This window comes from Cetorhinus maximus, chromosome 17 (genome assembly GCF_964194155.1).
Source record: "Cetorhinus maximus chromosome 17, sCetMax3.hap1.1, whole genome shotgun sequence".
Lineage (NCBI taxonomy): Eukaryota > Metazoa > Chordata > Chondrichthyes > Lamniformes > Cetorhinidae > Cetorhinus > Cetorhinus maximus.
In genome coordinates, this window is record NC_135895.1 from 13,652,463 (window position 1) to 13,672,823 (window position 20,361).

Here is a 20,361-nt window from a genome sequence, read left to right on the forward strand (position 1 = left end):
ACCTTGAGTGTTCTAGCAGCTACATGTTCACAGTAAGTACACAACCAATTTAAGATAATCAAATAATCAACATGGCTCATTTACGCTTGCTAGGAGTGATGCACATTCACACACAGGGACCCGTTCTCTGCAAACAAAAGGAATATGTTCAAGCTTTGCACCTTTTCTTGAATTACCTGGGGGCTTGAGGAGCCTATAGTTACCCATTGCTTTCTCTTTTCAATGTATTGGCCAATCAGAGATGTCTTGACACCCAATCAGAATGCTTTTCTCCTATTATATAAATTGTTGTGATCGTTTGAAATTTGGCATTCTTGCATATATCCAAATTTCTCTTTAAGTAGGTTGGGTGCAGCACCATTAGGCAGCCTTGTCCTCCTTTGAGACACTAAGCTCTTCCTCCAAGTGCCTTCAGTGCATTGCCACCTAAGATCATTCTTCAAGTTTTGCATAACCAAGTGTCTGTCAATAACAATTTCGACATTTTACAATGGAAATACAATTGCCCAATATATTCCATGGCAGCTGAACCATGCCTCAAAGGGTTACAGGAAGCAATGCGTGGATGCCAGAGCTTGATTTCATAACTAAAGGAAGTTGCCTTTTCCAAAGAATGATGGTCTCATGATGTGTTGTAATATTTCTGATTTTTTTTTAATGTGTACGCTTTATACATTGTTCCTTTCTTGATTTTTGCATACAACATTGAGTAGGAACTAGAGTGAAAGAGTTGTAGAGATACATTACTATCCATATGCATTACTAGATGCTACCCTTTGTTACGAGAGGAATTGAACCTATAAGTAAGGATGTCATGCTTCAGTTATACAGAGCGTTGGTGAGATTGCATCTCGAATACAGTTTTGGTCTCCTTATTTAAGGAAGGATGTAAATGTGTTGGAGGCGGTTCAGAGGAGGTTCATCAGATTAATATCTAGAATGAGTGGGTTGTCTTATGAGGATAGGTTGGACAGACTGGGCTTGTTTCCACTGGAGTTTAGAAGAGTGAGGGGTGACTTGATTGAAGTATATAAGATCCTGAACGGCCTTGACAAGGTGGACGTGGAAAGGATATTTCCTCTTGTGGTTGAGTACAGAACTAGGGGGCATTGTTTTAAAATTAGGGGTCCCCCTTATGAGGACAGATATGAGGAGAATTTTTTCTCTCAGAGGGCTGTGCGACTTTGGAACTCTTTGCCTCAGAAGGCGGTAGAGGCTGGGTCATTGAATATGTTTAAGGCAGAACTAGATATATTCATAATAGGCATCGGAATCAAAGGTTATCGGGGGTAGATGGGAACGTAGAGCTCTAAACACAAACAGATCAGCCATGATCTTTTTGAATAGGGGAGCAGGCTCGAGGGGCCAAATGACCTACTTCTGCTCCTATTTCGTATGTTTCATATTCGTATTACCTTTTCTGAAATTACCCAAGTTGGGACATGTCACTTTCGATCAAATATGGGTCAAACTGAATTGAATTGCATTAACAGAATTTGCCACTTTTCATTAAGAATTGTGGGTGAGATTCATTTAAATGGTATAGTAATTGTTACGGGTTGGGGAGAAATGATCGGCATGGCTCCACTTCTCTTTTCACCCATCCACTGGCCAAAGACAGCGTGTTCACAAAAAAAAGGTGTTTTCATTGCTGAGTGCTTTACTTGTCAGGAACCGGCAAGGGGCGGGTTTTTGTAAGTTTTAAAAGAAAGATAAATGATTATTGTTCAATACCTGAGTATAAGCAACCACGCCCCAGCTCTCTCACACACACACACACACACACACTCATACACACTCACACACACACACACACTGGAAAGGATTGCGATTATAAAAGGGTTTATGTTTTATGACTTGAAGAGTTCTTTATTACACTTGTTATACTCCAGGGTGAAGATTTGATGCAGGTCTGTAATCCTTCTTGTCCACAGAAGGAAAGCTCTGGTGGTTTAGGACGGATTCACTGTTGTTTTATGTTCACAGTAGCAGATTTCTCTTATTACACTCTGGTCAAGGTGCAATAACAGAGCCCTGGTACTATTCCTCTGGTAGAGAATTCAAGGTCAACTCAAGTCTCTGACTACATGTGGCTTAAGATGTGTTCTCAGGCAGTGTCTTTTCCCTCCTTGGCATAGATGGTTCTGCCTGTCTGACCAGAATATGCCTTACTAAAAACCTTATCAGAAACCCTGACCAGAGCATCCCTTCTCATTGTCCTCATCAATAATTTATGATGGTTAGGCCATTGTCAGATAATGGAGTCTAAATATCACTCATCCACATGCCATCTTGATAAAATAGAGCTTCTCACTCTGTGATGAAGATGTGTTATATGGTAATTTACTTTATAATTACATCAGCTGGACATATTTTATAATGTCATCAGTTGGACATATATATACATATAGTGAATGTTTTAAAAAGGTCAATTTTGCTAAGCAAAGGTCACTGGCCTACAGCTGCGACCATGTTGTATTTGCAAAGCACACAAGCTGCTTTTTGAAGGCACAAAGTATATGGAGCTCTCAGAGACAGTGGCTAAGATAAACCCAGACTGAAAGCAGAGCGAGGTCACGTGACCCAGCTGCTGGGTGTAAAATATACTGGCTTTGAACTAACAGCCCAGATAGAGACTGTCACAGGGATAGAAAGGGCATCAGCCTTACCCCCTCTCTCTTCCTCTGAAACCTCTCTCATCAAAACTGGAGCTGTTTGTGATTTGAAAACCAACCAGGAGACCTCATTGCTGCAAACTGAGAGTTCTTAAAGGAGGATTCTGAATCAACAGCACAGCCTGCATCAGAAAAGAGAATCAACCAACCATGACTGCAGAGTGACAGCTCCAGTGAGAAACTCAAGTACCAGCAGCTACTGTGGAAAGTGACCCTTCAGCTGTAAACAAGCATACAGACAACCTGCGAATAATTATTTTCTGGCTATAATTTTTACTTGGCCAAGTTTTAAGATCTGATACTCTGCAGTATTTCATTTCTTTTTTTGTATGATTAGAGGGGTTGTGTGTGTTGTTTTTGCATTAGTGTGTAAGCTGGGCGTGTTTGTACATTTTAAACCTTATGTTAATAATTTCTGCAACTTTACCTGAGTGAGTTTTAACAATAAAACTAACTCTTTACTTATTAACTTAAGGTACTTGGCTGGCTTATTTCTTATAATAAGTTACACACAGATAAGAAGATATATTGAATTGGAAATATCACTTTTTTAAGTTCGAACTCTGTTACAACCAACACAGGAATGGGATAAAGAGAGGACTCAGTTCACTCCTCCTAACCTGGTCATAACGACACTCATTTTTCTTGGGTTTCAAGTTTAAGCTGCAGAGGCTGCAGCAGTGACGTGAATTCAATCTTTTTAATGAGTTAGAGAAATGCAGCCATTATCACAGGAAGGGCCATTTTGCATTTTAGTGACTTGCCAAGACTTGTCCAGACATGAAAATTAGCTCAGTGCTCTTACAGTTCCATGTGCTGACAAGATAAAGGTCACCTCATCACTCAACTCCATTTTATGTTAGAGGAAAGTGTCCATTTCAGGTTCACACTTCATGGGCAGAATCTTTGCCCTCGTCGGGCGGGCTCGATGGGGGCGAGCGGGAGCGCTGGGGAAGCCGACTGCTGCCCGCAATCAGGCCACAGCGGCGATTTCACGCTGGCAGGACAATTAAGGCCCGTCCAGCATGAACACCAGCTGCAGAATGTTCGAGAAGGGCCAGGCGGGGGCGGGGGCCTGTTGTCCGCTGGGTCCAATGGCGACCCGGCGGCCGGTTCAAAACCGGCGCAGGGGGCCCCAGGGAGGCTGCCCACCTCAGAGTCGCAGCAGCGACATGGCTGCAAACAAGGAGGCAGAGATCAGGCGGGAGATGAAGTTGCCTGGGCACTCGGTCCCCTGTTTTCCCAACGAGTGCATCACCGCCCTCCTGGAGAAGGTGGCTGCCAGAGATGGGAGGAGGAGGCCACCGCACCTCACAAAGAGGGCATGGAGGGGGGGAGGTGGCAGCCCGGGCGAGCAGCTACAACGTGGTGCAACGCACCTGGGTGCAGTGCCGGAAGAGGTTTAATGACCTGCTGCGCTCAGGAAGGGTGAGTACCGCGTTGGTATGGATCAATGTGTTAAAGTGCTTGGTGCTGGCCATTCCCCCTCTCCTTAGAGCTCAGGGAGTGTTAGAGTCTGAGTGCCAGCTGGCAATGACGCCAGAGCTGGCCAAGGGGGTGAGCCCTGGCTGCTTGGATTGAGTGCCTTGCAGCTCGAGGGCCACGACCCGAACGTGCCCTGCCAGGTGTTCCTCAGGTCGGGATGGCCAGGCTGCAATAGTCCTGCAGTTGAGAGGGGGCTAATCAATGGGCTCAAACCTGCAAGCCCTCACACAGGTACTGGCCTCAGGTGGTCAGCGTCAGCATAGGAGATGGATAAGGCACCCAGTATCCCAGCTAGGTGCCCGTCCATCATTGGCGAGCAGGGAGGAACCTCACGTTGCCGCACGAACTGCTTGTCGATTCTGCTGGCCCCTCTCAGGACGCTCTGGAAGATGGCAGCAGCTCCTCCGCCCCTCTGCCAGTGACCGTGGCATCTGATGAGGATGCGACGACTGGGGAGATGCCAGCTGTGGCACTGACCATTCCCTCCCAGGCGGGGCCATCACAGGCTCCACTGACCAAAGGACAACCGCCAAGGTTATCAAGGCCAACAAGACAGCAGAGTCAGCAGGCTGTCTCCAACACCGGTGCCAGTGAGGGGGGAGCACCTAGACATGGCATGACCATCAATACCTGATATTGTTCTGTTCACAATCTGTCAGTGCCAACATTACATTACATTTGCTTTTGTGTTATTGGTCTGAGTATGCTTCATTTGTTTTGTAGGTGCTGGGTACGCCAGTATGTAATACTGGAAATGGGTGGCTCGAAACTTTATTGCACAGGCACTGAGTGTATTTTGGGGGCAAAGGAAAGGGTCATTTCTGTGATCCAGGATGGTGGAGGCAGCTCTGGCATGAGGCGGTAGCGCTAATTTGGCAACCTATCTATAGAAGCATTGAACCAAGGCACGCCTGGTGTCCCTGTCTCCCTGGAGGTTACTGAGGTCTGCCTTAATACCCTCAGTGTTCTCCTCACCATGCTCCTCTTCTGACTCACTACTGGATTCATCCTCTGTGGCCTGTGGAGATGCGTCAAGATCGTCTTCCTCCAGTGGGTACCCCCTTGCCAGTGCCAGGTTGTGGAGAGCGCAGCATGTAACCACTATCAGTGACAACCCCTCTAGGGGGTATTGCAGTGCACCCTCTGAACGGTCCAGACATCGGAAGCGCATCTTGAGAAGACCTATGGTTCTCTCTACCACTGCCCTTGTGGAGCTGTGGCTCCTATTGTACCGCTGCTCAGCCTCTGTTCTTGGATGGCAGAGAGGCGTCATGAGCCACCTTCTGAGGGGATAGCCCTTGTCACCCAGCAGCCATCTATCCAGCCGGGCTGGAGCACTGAAGAGCCTTGGCACTTGGGAGTGTCTGAGGATGTACACATCATGGGAGCTGCTAGGGTACGTTGCACAGACTTGCAGAATCTGCATCCTGTGGTCACACACTATCTGGGCGTTCATGGAGTGGAATCCCTTCCTATTAACAAAGGCACCCGGCTGTCCCGCTGCCACCTTGATGGCCACATGTGTGTGCTGTCGATGTCACCCTGGACACGGGGGAACCCAGCAATCGCTGCACAGCCTCTGGCTCACGCAACCTCCATACAGAAATGAAGAAAAGTCAATACCCGCCTGAACAGTGCTTCTGTCTCCAGATTGACGCAACTCTGGACAGCTGATTGGGAGACTCCACACAGATCCCCCACTGAGCCCTGGAAAGAGCCGGAGGCATAGAAGTTGAGGGCCACTGTGACCTTCAGAGCCACTGGCATGCATTATCCATCCACACAGTTCAAGCTGATCTCAGGCCCAATCATCCAATCATCTGACAAATGGAGGTCACTGTCTCCCTTGAGAGGCAGTGTCTCCTTCAGCATTGCACGTCGGACATGTTGAGGTACCTGCATCACCGCCTGTAAACCCTGGCAGCAGGATAGTGGTGTCTTCTGCGGCTTCTTCCGCCTTGGGCTACCTGCCTGCGCTGCGTCCCTTGTCCTTGCACCTCTCCTCCCACAGGTCCCTCCCCTGGAAGCTGCATTGGGACACCTGGCCTCCTCTCCCTTCTGCCCCTCTCTTCCTCCTCAGAGGAGCTGCCTCCAGCAGATACCACAATCCCTATTCCCAGGGTAAGGGAAGGCTGTCTGATACCTGGAAGGATCCACACGGTCTGAATCCTCTGGGGGCCTTGGAGGCAACAATGAGTCCTGAAATGAAGCCTGGAAATGCTAAGAATGAAGCCCCGATTAGAGATGAAGTTGCCAAGTACCAATAAGCAACCAGCAGCAAACTATCTCCAAATCTCCTCACTACTCACACTGGCAATGCTGCTGACCCTTTTTATCCTGCCTGTGGATGAAGTTTTGCAAATTGTGGCCCGCCCACCTGCTCGTGCGATGAGTGAAAAATCGCACAGGCAATGTTAAATCGCCCTCAACTGGGTTGTCAAGGGCCTTAACTGACCCCTTAATTAATGGCAGGCACAGCTCCGACTCCCACGTGTGCCTGCCGAGCGAAATATCGCACAAGTGCGCGATGACATTGGGACACTCGCCCGATGACATCACACGTCAGTTCACGTCTGTTCGGGTCAGGCACGCGCCCGCCCAACGAGCGGAAAGTTCTGCACCATAGGTTCATATTTATAGTTAACAAATACGTATTGCGTGAATGTGATATGATGAGTTGATGTCCCTGACGAATAACTAACATGAAGCTGAGTTCAAGGGTATGGTCACAGGTGTAGGTGTGAAAGTTTGAGATGCTTATGGTTAAATAAGTGATCTCTCGCTTACTGCAAGTTTCCCTTCTTTCTCTCCTGACTGCAAACTTCCTTGTACTCCTTTATTTCATCGATATTATTGTAAGGTTGAAGAACAGTCACTCTGTAAATAGACGTCATCAATATTAATCAAAGTGTTGCAGATAAATATTTTACCCAGACTTTCATTCTCACAATGGAGGATTAGGTTGGCAACGTCTAAGGTTTTGTAAGATGTAAAACTTCACTTGCTCTCGCACTGTCAAAAGTAACCCAGGGCAAAATATATTAACAGTTACAGATACCCAAACCGTTGACAACCAGAATGTAGTGTAACACTGAGTAGATTATACCTACTTGCCAATCATCACAGATGAAGCCAGGCACAAAAATGCATTAATTAAATTGATTTTATCAAACACCATTTATTGTAAAACAGCTCAAACGTACACAAGGTTAAACAATGAGAATTACAGTGAGCATTTAGTTTCATATAATTAATTGATCTGGCCTAGGTCAACTTAGGCATAACGGTAATTTAAGAGTTTCACAATCTCTCAACCTTTGCTGGGTTTGTTTAATGGTGACCTTACAGAAGTACATTCAATGTCCAACAGAAAGCGCTGGAAAAACTCAGCAGGTCTGGCAGCATCTGCGGAGAGAGAAATAGAGTTACTCTGGGGACCCGGGTTCCAATCCCACCACGACAGATAGTAGAATTTGAATTCAATTCAATCCAAAAGTCTAACGATAAGCATGAAACCATTGTCGATTGTTGTCGATTTAGGGAAGGAAATCTGCCGTCCTTACCTGGTCGGGCATACATGTGACTCCAGACCTACAGCAACGTGGTTGACTCTTAAGTGCCCTCTGAAATGGCCCAGCAAGCTATTCAGTTGCATCAAACCACTACAAAGTCTCAAAAAAGAAATGAAACTGGATGGACCACCTGGCTACCGGAAACGACAACGGCAAACTCAGCCCTGTCGACACCGGAGCGAGTGCCAAAATTGGGAGACCTGTCTCACAGACTAGTCAAGCAACAACCTGACATAGTCATCCTCACGGAATCATATCTTACAGGTAATGTCCCAGACACCACCATCAACACCCCTGGGTATGTTCTGTCCCACCAGCAGGACAGACCCAGCAGAGGTGGCAGCACAGTGGTTCACAGTTGGGAGGGAATTGCCCTGGGAGTCCTCAACATCAACTTCGGGCCCCATGGCATCAAACATGGGCAAGGAAACCTCCTATTGATTGCCATGTACCGCCCTCCCTCAGCTGATGAATCAGTACTCCTCCATGTTGAACACCACTTGGAGGAAGCACTGAGGGTGGCAAGGGTGCAGAATATTCTCTGGGTGGGGAACTTCAATGTCCATCACCAAGAGTGACTTGGTAGCACCACTACTGACTGAGCTGGCCGAGTCCTAAAGGACATAGCTGCTAGTCTGGGACTGTGGCAGGTGGTGAGGGAGCCAACAAGGGGGAAGAACATACTTGACCTCATCCTCACCAACTTGCCTGCCGCAGATGCATCTGTCCGTGACAGTATCAGTAGGAGTGACCACCACACAGTCGTTGTGGAGACAAAGTCCCGCCTTCACATTGAGGATACCCTCCACATGTTGTGTGGCACTACCACCATGTTAAATGGGATAGATTTCAAACATATCTAGCAACTCCAGACTGGGCATCCATTAGATGCTGTGGGCTATCAGCAGCAGCAGAATTGTACTCAAACACAATCTGTAACCTCATGGCCTGGCATATTCCCCAACTTTACCATTACGATCAAGCCACAGGACCAACCTCAGTTCAATGAAAAGTGGAGGTGGGCATGCCAGGAGCAGCACCAGGCATAGCCAAAAATGAGGTTTCAACCTGGTGAAGCTATAACACAGGACTCCTTGCATGCCAAACAGCAAGTAATAGACAGAGTTAAGTGATCCCACAACCAACGGGTCAGATCTAAGCTCTGCAGTCCTGCCACATCCTGTCATGAGTGGTGGTGGACAATTAAACAACTCACTGGAGGAGGAGGCTCCACAAATATCACCATCCTCAATGATGGTGGAGCCCAGCACATCAGTGCAAAAGTTAAGGCTGAAACATTTGCAACAATCTTCAGCCAGAAGTGCTGAGTGGATGATCCATCTCAGCCTCCTCAGGAGGTCCCCAGCATCACAGATGCCAGTCTTCAGCCAATTCAATTCACTCCATCTGATATCAAGAAACAGCTGAAGGCACTGGATACTGCAAAGGCTATGGGCCCTGACAATATTCCGGCAATAGTACTGAAGACTTGTGCTCCAGAACCTGCCACGCCACTAGCCAAGCTGTTCCAGTATAGCTACAACGCTGCCATCTACCCAGCTATGTGGAAAATTGCCCAGGTATGTCTTGTACGCACAAAGCAGGACAAATCCAACCCAGCCAATTATCGCCCCATTAGTCTACTCTCCATCATCAGTAAAGTAATGGAAGGGGTCATCAACAGTGCTATCAAGCGCCACTTGCTTAGCAATAACCTGCTCACTGACGCTCAGTTTGGGTTCCACCAGGGCCATTCAGCTCCTGACCTCATTACAGCCTTGGTTCAAACATGGACAAAAGAGCTGAACTCCCGAGGTGAGGTGAGAGTGACTGCCTATGACATCAAGGCAGCATTTGATCAAATGTGGCATCAAGGGGCCCTAGCAAAACTGGAATCAATGGGAATCAGGGGAAACTCTCTATTGGTTGGAGTCTTACCTAACTCAAAGGAAAATCATTGTGGTTGTTCGAGCTCAGGCATCTCAGCTCCAGGATATCACTGCAGGAGTTCCTCAGGGTAGCGCCCTCAGCCCAGCCACCTTCAGCTGCTTTATCAATGGCCTTCCCTCCAGCGTAAGGTCAGAAGTGGGATGGTCACTGATGATTGCACAATGTTCAGCACCATTTGCGATTCCTCAGGTACTGAAGCAGTCCAAATGCAGCAAGACCTGGACAATACCCAGGCTTGGGCTGACAAGTGGTAAGTAACATTCGTGCCACACAAGTGTCAGGCATTGACCATATCCAATAAGAGGGAATCTAACCATCACCCCTTGATGTTCAATGGCATTACCATCACTGAATCCCCCACTATCAACATCCTGGGGGTTATCACTGACCAGAAACTGAACTCGACTAGCCATCTAAATACTGTGGCTGCAAGAGCAGGTCAGAGGCTAGGAATCCTGTGATGAGTAACTCACCTCCTGACTCCCCAAAGCCTGTCCACCATCTACAAGTGAGGAGTGTGATGGAATACTCCCCACTTGCCTGGAGCGGTCCAGCTCCACAACACTCAAGAAGCTCGACACCATCGAGGACAAAGCAGCCCACTTGATTGGCATCCCATCCACAAACATTCACTCCCTCCACCACCAACGCACAGTAGCAGCAGTGTGTGTACCATCTACAAGATGCACTGCAGGAATTCACCAAGGCTCCTTAGATAGCAACTTCCAAACCCACGACCACTACCATCTAGAAGGACAAGGGCAGCAGATAGATGGGGACACCGCCATCTGGAAGTTCCCCTCCAAGTCACTCACCTTCCTGACTTGTAAATATATCGTCTGTTCCTTCTCTGTCGCTGGGTCAAAATCCTGGAACTCCCTCCCTAACAGCACTGTGGGTGTACCTAAACCACATGGACTGCAGCTGTCCAAGAAGGCAGCTCACCATCAGCTTCTCAAGGGCAACTAGGGATGTGCAATAAATGCTGGCCCAGCCAATCAAGCCCACATCTCATGAATGAATTTTAAAAAATCACTGTTTGGGCTCAGAAACATGAGCTATAAATTAACAACACTGATATGCTTTACAAGGCTTACTTCTTTTCGTTTAAGCGTTTAACATTTTCTTAGTCTTCTGTTTTTTATTTTTAATAATCACTCTGCTTTTTTCAGAACTGCTTCAAAATGTCTTTATGACTTTGTACGAAATTGGGGTCTTTAATAAGCGGGTATTTTCTAGATTTTATGGGATTAGTTTAACAGCATTGATTCTCTCTCTGGAAAGAGGATGTTGACATTCCTAAGCTGATAGGATGGTGTCTTCTGAACCCCCTTATTATGCAAGTGCTTAGAGGGGGGCCAGGATATTGCCCTCAGTATGATGTAAGCTGAAAAGCTGACCTTGAGTGGCGCACAAGGGGGGATGGTGACCACCCTGGTGTTTTGAGTAGCTGTCCTGTATCCATTGGTCAGAATAGTTAGATAGATGATTGACACTGGCTAAGCTACCAGCCCCCTCAAAAAAGGGTATATATATATTGGTATCATACTAGTGGTAGAGTGCTGAGGTGCTGGTGAGGTGGCAGTGCTCGTTGGGCAGCTGCCTTCTACAGATGGAAGATGGATCAGAAGAGGAGGAGAAAAATCGAGAGATTGAAGGAGCAGTTACCTAACTCTTCGACTAGAGAGCGGAATGCTGTTATCACAAGCTGTCATGAGTCGTATACTTTTCTTTACTGTCTAATTAGTTAATGCATCATATCTAAACTGTTGTTTCTTAATAAACCATCTTAAAATTACTTATGACTAGTCGATTGCCTATTTAGGCATCTGTGGCCCCTTACAACTTTTTTAACTTTCTGTCCTTTCTGATAAAAACATTTCTGGGTAACTTTGGTCACCTCACTCTCTTCTCTTCTCTCTTAGTTTTTTTTACTTTATTCTTTCATGGGATGTGGGTGTCATTGGAAAGGCCAGCATTTGGTTTCCCACCCCTAATTGTCCCTGAAACGAGTAACTTTCTAGGGAACCATATGACTGTGGGTCTGGAGTCACATGTAGGTCAGACCGGATAAGGACGGCAGATTTCCTTCCCTAAAGGACATTAGTGAATCAAATGGGTTTTCACACCAATCGACGATAGTTTCATCATCACCATCACTGAGACTAGCTTTATATTCCAGATTTATTAATTGAATTTAAATTCCGCCAGCTGCCGTCATGGAATTCAAACCAATGTCCGCAGAGCATTAACGTAAGCCCCTTGATTACTAGTCTAGCGATATTACCACTACGCCACCATCTCCGATAGGAATAGGTATTTATACCTTATTTTTGATTAAGTCAATCCCACTTAGAGGACCAAAACACTAGTCACCAACCTGATGATTACCTCTTACATATGAACTCTTTTCAAATGCTCATTTGGACTGGAAACATCAGAAACTGTGATCGCCATTTGCCGATTAATTTGATAAGAGCCAGGAATTCCTATTCTTTTCACGGGAGCGCAGTTTGTGACAAGGGCACTGGCATGCTGGCCTCAGTGTTCCAAGACTGTCCTTGCTCATTACTCTTTTTGCCTAAAGACTCATGCTTTGCTCAATTACCCAACCTGTAACCTTGAGCGTTTTGCTTAGACCACTCTGAGCAGGGGCCATCTCCATTGACCTTCTAGTAACACCAGGATGTAGAGATCCTTTGTCTGAGTTTCAGTTTTTGCAGCAAGCAAGGATTCATTCTATGTTTTACAGAACGTCTGTAGGGTAGTTTAGAATGACCAGCTTTTCCATACAACCATGCTCATTACTCCATCAAACATTCATCGACTTTATCTTTTAAATTCTGAATACACTGTACTACACGCTGTTCCCTCCTGTACCCTTCTGTGTCAAAAACAAGGCTTCCTGTTCTTACCATCTTTGCTACAATTGGGATTCCTTAACTCCACTTAGCTTTTCTCCCCCTCTTAAAATATTCAAGCTTTTAAAACCCTAGCTTAAAATGACCAAGTTGCTACTTTCTATTCGAACTTCTCTTGTGTTTTACTACTTGTTAACCTTGGATGTGGCCTTTATTGTGTTTTCTCAACAAAAAAAACTTGCTGTATTTTGAAAAACACTGCCCTATCGTACAACAAATTGGATTAAGGCTCAATGTTTTTGTGCAACCAGTCCGCCATGCGCATTTACATTCACTGGTTTCTTCTCTATTCAACCCTCATTTTCTTCAGTAGCAAACTGGTTTTTAGAACTTCCTTTCTTTCAAACTATCTTTTGGCCTTTTTCTGTAGAGGCCTTTGTTTTTAACCTTTGTTCCAACTTCGTACACTATGGCTGAGATATGTTATGCAACTGGATAAAACAGCAGGACCGCTGTTCCTTTAAAGTTTACCCAAACAGGAACCATTTGAGCCTCCCTTGCTATGTGAACACAGCATTTTTCCTGCAGAGTACTGCAGTTTGATTTTCCTTTCGTCAGCACCAGTTAGTTGCACAGCTGTGGTTTACCACAGCCGGAAGAGAGATTTGCAAGTCAGAGTTTTCTTTACCTTGTGTCCTTCTTTGCTTTCCTGCTTTCCTCATTCAGAAGTTGCCTATAACTGGGGCAGATGTAGTACCTCATGTCTACACACCCATGCATTGCCAGTCTGCGTTAACTGTAAAGATTTACTCCCCACCCTCCCCGAAACAATCACTGCCTGATTTCAGAAATTGAGCAATTTAATAAAGGTGGCTGCCGGGGAGAAATCAAAAGACTGGAAAAGGGCCTTAAAGATGAGAGGACCAGTAAGCCCAACGCTAACCACCACCCCCACCCACACCCCCACAATGCCTGTCAGAGAAGAAGGCAGGAATGGTTTTCAAACATTAGCCACCTGTTTCTCACTTAAACAATGAGCAGTTGACAATAAGAAGCAACGATAACAGTCCAATTATTGCCTAGTTTTTGTTTTATTCATTCATGGGAAGTGGGATTCCTTGGCTGGGCCAGCATTTATTACCCATCCCTAGTTGTTCTTGAGAAGGTGGTGGTGAGCTGCCATCTTGAACTGCTGCAGTCCATGTGGTGTAGGTACACCCACAGTGCTGTTAGGGAGGGAGTTCCAGGATTTTGACCCAGTGACAGTGAAGGAACGGTGATATATTTCCAAGTCAGGATGGTAAGTGACTTGGAGGGGAACTTCCAGGTGGTGGTGTTCCCATCTATCTGCTGCCCTTGTCCTTCTAGATGGTAGTGGTCATGGGTTTAGAAGGTGCTGTCTAAGGAGCCTTGGTGAATTCCTGCAATGCATCTTGTAGATGGTACACTGCTGCTGCTGTGTGTAGGTGGTGGAGGGGGTGAATATTTGTGGATGTGGTGCCAATCAAATAGGCTGCTTTGTCCTCGAGGGTGTCGAGCTTCTTGAGTGTTGTGGAGATGCACCGCTCCAGGCAAGTGGGCCGTATTCCATCACACTCCTGACTTGTGCCTTGTAGATGGTGGACCGGCTTTGCGGAGTCAGGAGGTGAGTTACTAGTCACAGGATTCCTAGCCTCTGACCTGCTCTTGTAGTCACAGTATTTATATAGCTAGTCCAGTTCAGTTTCTGGTCAATGGTAACCCCCAGAATGTTGATAGTGGGGGATTCAGTGATGGTAATGCCATTGAACATCAAGGGGCGATGGTTAGATTCCCTCTTGTTGGAGATGGTCAATGCCTGGCACTTGGGCAGCACAAATGTTACTTGCCACTTGTCAGCCCAAGCCTGGATATCATCCAGATCTTGCTGCGTTTGGACATGGACTGCTTCGACTGAGGACTCACAAATGGTGCTGAACATTGTGCAGTCAGTGACCATCCTAACTTCTGACCTTGTGGAAGGATGGAAGGAAGATCATTGATGAAACAGCTGAAGATGGTTGGGCCGAGGACACTACCCTGAGGGACTCCTGCAGTGATGTCCAGGAGCTGAGATGACTGAGCTCCAACAACCACAACCATCTTCCTTTGTGCTAGGTATGATTCCAACCAGTGCAGAGTTCCCCTGCCACCACCCCCCTCCCCCGCCCCCCCCCCCCACCCCCCCCACTCCCCCACCCCCCACCCAATTCCCATTAACTCCAGTTTTGCTAGGGCTCCTTGATGCCACACTCGGTCAAATGAGGCCTTGATGTCAAGAGCAGTCACTCTCACCTCAACTCAAGAGTTCAGCTCTTTGGTCCATGTTTCAACCAAAGCTGTAATGAGATCAGGAGCTGAGTGGCCCCAGTGGAACCAAAACTGGGTGTCAATGAACAGGTTATTGCTGTGTAAGTGGCGCTTGATAGCACTGTTGATGGCCCCTTCCATTACTTTACTGATGATGGAGAGCAGACTGATGGGGCAGTAATTGGCGGGGTTGGGTCCTGCTTTTTGTGTCCAGGACATACCTGGGCAATTTTCCACATAGCCAGTTAGATGGCAGTGTTGTAGCTGTATTGGAACAGGTTGGCTAGGGGCGCGGTCAGTTCTGGTGCACAAGTCTTCAGTACTATTGCCAAAATATTGTCAGGGCCAATAATCTTTGCAGTATTCAGTGCCTGCAGCCGTTTCTTGATATCACGTGGAGTGAATTAATTTGGCTCAAGACTAACATCTGTAATGCTGGGGACCTCCTGAGGAGGCCAAGATGAGTCATCCACTCGGCACTTCTGGCTGGAGATTGTTGCAAATGTTTCAGCCTTATCTTTAGCACTGATGTGCTGGGCCTCCCATCATTGAGGGTGGTGATATTTGGGGAGCCTCCTCCTCCAGTGAGTTGTTTACTTGTCCACCACCAATCACGACTGGATGTGACAGGATGGCAGAGCTTAGATCTGTTCCGTTGGTTGTGGGATCACTTAGCTCTGTCTATCACTTGCTGTCTATGCTTTTTGGCACGCAAGTAGTCCTGTGTTGATCCCCTGGCTTGATGGTAATGGTAGAGTTGGGGGATATGCTGGGCCATGCGGTTATGGATAGTGTTCGAGTACAATTCTGCTGCTGCTGATGGCCCACAGCGCCTCATGGATGCCTAGTCCTGAGTTGCTAGATCTGTTCGAAGTCTATCCAATTTAGCACGGTGGTAGTGATGGGGGGTATCCTCAATGTGAAGGCGGGACTTCGCCTCCACAAGGGCTGTGTGGTGGTCACTCCTACCGATAATGTCATGGACAGGTGCATCTGTGGCAGGCAGATTAAGAGACACCGTGCTTCATTTGGCTAACAATCAGCATCGAACCTGGGACTTCAGACTGCAAAGCAATATCATGCGGTACCGGTTGTCACAATCTGTAGGAGGGGGAGCCTGGGGGTAAAGGGGAATGGGGTCTACATTTATTACCTGGGTGGCTCTGGTGGATACTCACTGCCAAGGTGCCTGGATTACAGTGAAGGTTGTACAGCTTGAGTGGAACCATACAACCCGCCAGCAGACAGTGTGCACCATTATAGGATTAGTTAAGTTACTGGTAAAAATCTAGGAGATGTCCAGAAGTAGACCAGACATTAAATTGGTCAATGGAGCTATTAGAGAGGAGGTTCTGCTCCTGGCTTGCTCTCTGTTATAGTGTGGCCTTGTCACCTATTTAGAACCATAGAAAAGGTACAGCACAGAAGGAGGCCATTCGGCCCATCTTGTCCATGCCAGCCCGAGGACACCCAGGTGCCCTTTCTAATCCCACCTTCCTGCACCCGGCCCATAGCCCTGCAGCTTACAGCACTTAAGGTGTAGATCCAGGTACTTTTTAAAAGAGTTTAAAGTTTCTGCCTCTACCACCAACTTCGGCTGTAAATTCCAGACACCCACTACCCTCTGCGTAAATAAGTTCTTCCTCATGTCCCCCCTACACCTTCTGCCACTTATCTTGAATCTATGTCCCCTGGTTCTAGAATTCTCCACCAAGGGAAACAATTTTATCCTGTCCACTCTATCTATTCCCCTCATAATTTTGTACACCTCTATCAAGACACCTCTCAGCCTTCTTTGTTCTAAGGAAAATAACCCCAACCTATCCAATCTCTCCTCGTAGCTACACTTTTCTAGCCCTGGCAACATTCTTGTAAACCTCCTCTGCACTCTCTGCAGAGCTATTACGTCCTTCCTGTAATGTGGTGACCAGAACTGCACACAATACTCCAGTTGTGGCCTCACCAGTGTTTTGTACAGTTCCAACATTATATCCTTACTTTTATATTCTATACCTCTGCCAATGAAGGAGAGCATTCCATATGCCTTCTTTACAACCTTGTCTAGTTGAACTGCTGCCTTCAGGGCCCTGTGTACTTGTACACCAAGATCTCACTTCATCTACCCCTCTTAGTATATTCCCATTTATTGTGTAATCCCTGTAACTGTTTGACCTCCCTAAATGTATGACCTCACACTTCTCTATGTTAAAATCCATCTGCCACTTTACCACCCACTCCACCAACCCATCTATATCGTTTTGGAGATTATGGCTATCCTCTACACTATTCACTACTAGGCCAATCTTTGTGTCATCTGCAAATTTCCCAATCGTGCCCCCCACGTTCATGTCCAAATCATTCATATACAACACAAACAGCAAGGGTCCCAACACCGAGCCCTGTGGAACACCACTTGAGACAACTTTCCATTCGCAAGAGCATCTATCGACCATTACCCTTTGTTTCCTGTTACAAAGCCAACTTTTTATCCAGTTTGCCACATTACCCTGAATCCCATGGGCTTTTACTTTCCTGACCAATCTGCCATGTGGGACCTTGTCAAATGCCTTGCTAAAGTCCATGTACACAACATCCACTGCACTACCTTCATCAGCCCTTCTTGTCACTTCCTCAAAGAATTCAATCAAATTTGTGAGGCAAGACCTTCCTTTAACAAATCCATGCTGATCATCCCTACTAGTCCATGCCTTTCCACATGACAGTTAATCCTATCTCTCAGGATTGATTCTACTAATTTGCTCACCACCGATGTAAGACTAACTGGCCTATAATTGTTTGGCATTTCCTTTGATCCCTTTTTAAACAATGGAACTACGTTTGCATTTCTCCAGTCCTCCAGTCCCTCCCCTGTATCTAGTGAAGATTGGAAAATCATCCTCAGAGCGTCTGCTATCTCCTCCCTGACTTCCTTCAGCAGCCTCGGAAACAATTCATCTGGCCCTGGTTACTTATCAACTTTCAAGGATTTCAGCCCTTCAAGTACTTCCTCTCTCTTTATGACTATCCCATCCAATATCTCACAGTGTTCCTCCTGGACTACTGTATCTACATCCTCCCTTTCCTTTGTAAACACGGAGACAAACTATTCATTCAAAATCCTTCCCACAGCCTCTGCATCTACACACAAGTTTCCATCTTCATCTCTGATAGGTCCCACTTTTTCCTTAACTAACATTTTAGCATTAATGTATTGGTAAAACATCTTTGGGTTATCTTTAACTTTACTTGCTAATCTTTTTTCATGCCCTCTCTTTGATTTCCTTATTTCCTTTTTTACTTCGTCCCTGCACTTCCTATATTCGTCTAGGCTACCTGCAGTGCTTAGTTCTTTGTGCCTATTGTATGCTTTCTTTTTCTGTTTGATCTTCCCCTGTATCCCTCTAGACAACCAGGGGGGTCTAGATTTGGCAGTACCACTCTTATTTTTGTAGGGGACATATCTACTTTGTACAATTAGGATCTTGCTTTTTAGTGCTTCCCACTGGTTTTCCACTGTTTTATCCTCCAGCAGTGCTGTCCAGTCTACCTCAGCCAAGTCCCTTCTCATTTCTGCAAAATTTGCCTTCCCCCAGTTCAAGACTTTTACTCCTGCCTTATCTCCGTCCTTTTCCATGATAATGCTAAATCTAACTGAATTCTGGTCACTGTCCCCGATATGGTCACCAACTGTCACTTCACCCACTTGCCCTTCTTCGTTCCCCAAGGCTAGGACTAGAACTGCATCTCCTCTTGTTGGGTTTGTCACTAATTGGTTGAAAAAACTTTCCTGGACTCACTGCATGAATTTTTCTCCCTCAGTGCCCCTTATATTATTTGAATCCCAGTTAATATTAGGATAATTGAAGTCTCCTACTATTATTGCCCTCTTGTTCTTACAAGCAGAGATTTGCCTACATATTTGTTCTTCTTTCTCCCTTTCACTATTTGGGGGTATGTAGTATACTCCCAGTCGTGTGACTGCCCTTTTTTTATTTCTAAGCTCAATTCATAAAGCCTCGTTTGTTGACCCATTTAGTATACCATCCCTTCTCACAACTGGAATTGATTCTTTAACCATTAGTGCTACCCCTCCTCCTTTTTTATCTCCTACTCTATCGTGTCTGAAGACTATAACCAGGGATATTAAGCTGCCAATTTTGTCCCTCCTTTAGCCAGGTCTCCATTATAGCAATGACATCCTGCTGCCATGTGTCTACCTGTGCCCTTAACTCATCTACCTTGTTTGTAATACTCCTTGCATTGAGGTATAAACAGTTTAACCCCGTCAATTTCCCTTGCTGGACACTTTGTAAACTTTGCTTCTCCTGTAACTCCATGTCTATCACAACATCCCTAGCTAATGTTCTACCTCCATTTTTCTGATCTGAATCTGACCTATCCGATAGTACTCCTGGGATCCCATCCCCCTGCCAGACTAGTTTAAATACAACAGAACTAGCAAAAGCCCCCGCAAGGACAGCTCTGCCTGGGTGCAGCCTGTCCGGTTTGTATGGGTCCCACCTTCCCCAGAACCAGTCCCAGTGCCTCAAAAATCTGAATCCCTCCTGGCTACACCATTTCTCCAGCCACGTATTCATTTGGTCTCTCCTTTTATTCCTGCTCTCGCTAGCACGTGGAACTGGGAGTAATCCTGAGATTACTACATTTGAGGTCCTGCATTTTAATTTATCTCCTAGCTTCCTGTACTGAGCTTGAAGGTCCTCATCCCTTAGTTTTCCTATGTCGTTGGTACCAATGTGTACCATGACCAGTGGCTGTTTACCTTCCCTCCCCAGAATGTCCTGCAGCCGCTCCGTGACATCCCGGACCCTGGCACCAGGGAAGCAACATACCATCCTTGATTCACGTTTGTGGCCACAGAAGCGTCTGTCTGTGCCCCTAGCTATTGAATCCCCTATCACTATAGCCCTGCCACTTGTTTTCCTCCTGCAGACTGAACAGCAGAGCCACCCACGGTGCCGTGAACTTGGCTGTTGCTGCTTTCCCCTGACAGGCCATCCCCCCAATAGTATCCAAAGTGGTATATCTGTTAGAGAGGGGGATGACCACAGGTGACTCCTGCACTACCTTCCTCAGGAAGCTGATGATTTTTAAAAACGCAAATAAACATTTTACAAATGTTAAAAACATGTCGTAAATGATATTTCAACATTTTTATTTTATATTTAATTCCTGTTGGATGCCTCAACCCACCCCATGGATGAGGTTTCACAAAAAATCCAAAGACCTCCTGGCTGATACGCCTGCCCGCCGACCGCAGAGTTGGAAGGGCAGCAAAAAAATTGCATTTGGTTGTGACTTTAATGGCCTTAACAGGCCAGTTAATTGTCATCGGGCATGCTGCCAACTCACCACACCCCTGCTGACCGAAATATCGTGCAAGTGCGTGTGACATCAGGACGCTTACCCGACGTCATCGCACGTCATTTTACACTCGAGCAGGTCGGGCACGCGCCCGCCCACTCAGCA